This window comes from Sinocyclocheilus grahami, unplaced genomic scaffold (assembly GCF_001515645.1).
Source record: "Sinocyclocheilus grahami isolate Dianchi unplaced genomic scaffold, SAMN03320097.WGS_v1.1 scaffold334.1, whole genome shotgun sequence".
NCBI classification, from domain to species: Eukaryota; Metazoa; Chordata; class Actinopteri; order Cypriniformes; family Cyprinidae; genus Sinocyclocheilus; species Sinocyclocheilus grahami.
In genome coordinates, this window is record NW_015505513.1 from 466,798 (window position 1) to 471,255 (window position 4,458).

The window sequence follows — 4,458 nt, forward strand, 5'->3', positions numbered from 1 at the left end:
ACACCTCACGCACCGGATGCCATGCGCGCGCCCAAAAACAGTTGGACATAGCGGTGTCTTAGAGGTAAAAAATGATATAAATACTGTTCGGTTTCTTGCACAAACCGATCGTTTCGTGTCTTAGGACATCAATGTGTCGTCACGAGCAGCAGGGTTTAATTTGGATTTGTCTGTGCATGTTTTTTTTACTCTCATAGATTTTGTTACCATTGCCATGCATTATACGACTGCAACGGTTAAAGTTAAAAATCATCATATGTGTTCTACTGAAGAAACAAAGTCACCTACATCTTGGATGCCCTGGGGGTAAGCAGATAAACATCAAATTTTAATTTTTGGATGAACTATCCCTTTAAACAAGATCTTCTCCGCATTGATGTTCTCTTTTCCCGCAATATTTGTAATTAACAACGCAGCAGCGCCGCATAGTGGCTTCAACTGGATAGGCAAACAAAAACATTACAATGCAATGACACTTACATCGTCATCGCATCTCGTGCGCCATTGATAAGGCTGCCTCCTTAACGCACACCTGAAATTCGAATGCAACGTTTTTGCATTCGAATGTTGATTTTTATTTTAATTCGACGAATATTCGAAATTCGATTTTTTTTGACAGCCCTACCAAACACCATGTAAAAGTGGATTTTGCATAATAGGTGCCATTTAAGTTTTAAAAATGGATTTATACAAGGAACAACATTTGTTTTGTTATATGTAATATTTTGGTACCATCACAATCATCATCATTATTACTAAAGCTAAATACTTATATCACAACTTTTATAACAACGAATTTCAGTTCTCAGAGTTTCAATAATTTCATCAGTGGTTACATTCAAAGTAGTCTGGAAAGTGTAATGAACATCAATTGCAGGCTGTTTCTTCTTCTTCAAAAAAAAAGACAACTAAGACGATGTTTATGAATAGGATATCCTAAATGTCAGAGATCAATGTTGCCTGACTGCTGTGTGAACAAACAGTTCATTGTTGAGGGTCACAACCTTCAAATTAGTCACAGTAAAACATAAACCAATGGCAATTTACACACATCTATTGAATTAAAAAAGAATAAGCTCGCAAAGCAGTAACTCCAGATGAGAATTTAACTGAAAGATTTCAATTTACCCCCACATTGTATACATTTACCAAAGCAATTTACTTTATTATTATCATTATAAACCATTGTCTCCTATTCACCAGTCTAAATATTTTCAGCTTATGAAAGAATTTCCATTGTGATGAAAAACTGGTCTAGCACAAAGAGAGTAGCCTATAAAAAAAGTATAATTTAGAACATATAGGTTGTATAATAAGCTGTTTAAAAACAGATAACAGTGGACTGAGAAACGAGAGGTTTCTTGACTCAAAATTAAATGGGCATGTACTAGTGCAACATTATGTAGTGGCTTCAGGCCTAACAAATAATTCGATTCTAAATCAGTGTAATTAAGAGGTTGAATCACAGAAGAAATAAAAAAGCTCATCAACAGCGAAAAATAGATTTTAATACCATTAAATAATGAACTGAAGCAAGGAACATTAATATAATTGAGCATTTCCCCCGAAGGTAATGGTGAATGAATGGGCTGTAAATTAGATTTTGTGTGTGTGTGTGTGTGTGTGTGTGTGTGTGTGTGTGTGTGTGTGAAAACAACAGTCTGAAATATGTGCATGTCTGTTTATTGTTTAGGAGATCGAGCCAGTTTTTTTATTCTTATATTAATTAAATAGGCTTATTATAGCCTACAAATTTGCTCATGATTTATAGCAAACAAGGTTCAGTTGTTAAATCAGACAAGGCTTGATTTTAAAAGTTATTTTATCTTTTACTTTCCTATGCTTCTGAACAAAGTACAAAGTAAACGGTTTCCTGAGCCTTGGTCGTCTGTCCTGAGGATTCACTAACATCAGTCTGCCACCCTCTGGAAACATGAGGAACTTAACGTTGTTGCAAATTGTTCATGATGCTTCTTAAACTGACTGAATCCCGTGTAACAACACAAACAAGAACGATAAATATAACAGCATAACATAACATACCTCCCCCCCCCCCTTTTATTAAAATAATACTTAGTTCATTCAACATATGAAAAATTCAGACACGTACACACCAAAAGAACATTTCTTCACCACCAGACTCATTTAATTCAGAATCGCTGAACTCTTAAAATGCAACATGTAATTTCACTGAATGTGAGACTGAAGCTGCACAGCAGTCTGCTGCCTCTTTGTCCCTATGGCAGAACATTTGTTACTCTGTGCCCATGTGGCATTGTGCCTGTCTGCTGGTTAGGCCTGATGCCAGCGGACACAGTCATTCCCCTTGAAAGCTGTTCACACAGCCTGGCATCAAAATACCTCCAGTTGTCCCTAAACAACATGAAAACTCATCATTCCAATACTAGTATAATAAAACATGTCAAACCATATTACACAAATGCAAACAGTTGAATGTAGTAAACAAAACAAACAAAATAGTATATATACACGTGAGCATGTGTGTGTGTGTGTGTGTCAGGTCAAAGTGTCAAGCCTAAAGTGTTTAATTAACCCAACAATGGAGATTGTGTTGGTGCAGCCCTTTCAGCAATGAGTGAGACTTTCCAAGTGTGTGTATGTGCATGTTTGTGTGATATACAATGAAGAAAAATTGGTGTACACAGTAAAAAAAAAGAAAATTTAAATAAATAAAGAGTTTTCTGAAGGAATTTGAAAGATTATTGTAGTATGTTTTACAAGAAAAGACTTTTCTTGCAACTTTTCAAAATTCAAAATGTTACATTTATTTCAATGTGTTACTTGTTGTTTCTTTGTAATTACTTGTGATATGTACTAGTAATTGTTTTAAAGTAAATCCTACACTGAGAAAAATGGGTCTAGAAACGATTTTCACTTAGAAACTGCAAGTAAATTTCATAGTTGTTTACAAAGAAATGCCAAGTATATCACAATGAATTAAACATGAAATTTTGGAGTAGAAAGACCAAACCATTTGGTCCATTAGACCATTTTCTTAAAACATACTTCAATAATCTTCATTAATTAATTAATTAATTCATTCATTCATTATTTTTTACTTAGAAAATATACTTAAAAATATTTATACTTGAAAAAATATTTTCTTACATTGCACATTGCTCCATATAAAATACTTATACCAGAAACTGCAGTACACTGTAGGTCACGGTAACATGACAACATTTTCTAATCATATTTACACTAGTAACACTCATTTGAAAATTCTGTCTAGTAATATGAATTTGATCATATATGTACATATAAAATATGAAACAAATGAAATTGTCATATAAAGTAAAAATATATTAACCTATTTCAAAATTGAACAAGTTCATATAGTAACATACTGTATATATTTATCCCATACACATATGTATGTTTATGTATACATAATATCATACATGTCATATGCATGTATCCATCCTAAAACCTGTCAATGCATGTTGATATTATGTAAGTATAGACAAGCAAATGATTTATCACAAAAACATATATAAACATGTTTGTATATATGTTGTTTTTAAAATGTTGCATATATAAATAAAATATACATTTTGTTGAAATATAAATCATCATATAGATATTATTAATATTTGTAAATATACAAACTATGGGGATTTTATAAATTTGTATATCTTCATCTACCCAGAGAATGTATGCATGTGAAAATAATATTACCTTATATTAAACATGGCAATATCATTCATGATATAGGGCAGTATTTCCATATTTGTGAAAACTATTTAAAAAGAAACAATTGTCCTTTTCATTTAAAATGGCTCATAATAGATGATCTTAATACAAATATCACTTATATCTGTGTCAGTGTCTGTCAGTAACATAATGGATAGAATATTGAATCTGAGCAGAACATATTGTGTCACTAGGATATCATATGGTCTTCTTGTCAGATCACTGATTGAACCCAGCTTTACAAATCACAGAGAGACAGAGGGAGGGCAGTGGGGATCTGCTTTGAGCCTTTAACATCAATTACACTCAGTTTGATGAATGGGATAGCATTAGAGAAGAGGAATGCTCAGCTGCTCTTTGTATGTGTCGGAGTGAGTGTGTCTTTGTTTTCATTTGGGAAGTCACTTAGCAGCATCAAGCTTAGTGTTTGTGTGTGTATACTGTACAAGAGGAGTATCTGTGTGTGTCCAAGAGGCTTTGGTCACCCCCCTAGCAGTTTGGCCCAAAATGCTCCCACATTGAGCCTGTCAGACACTCATCAATCACATGGGTTAGTAAAAGCCATTTAGGCAGTTTAACGAGCCGGCCAATCACATGAGAGTGGGCTCATTAGCATACTCAATTGCCCTCATTTATGCCAGAGACTGCTGGAGGTTTGGCCACATTGTTGTCAGAGTCTGTGAAGTGCTTTAACTTTCTAAGACTGGGATGGAATGATGGTGTGAATGAACAATATTTGTAAAA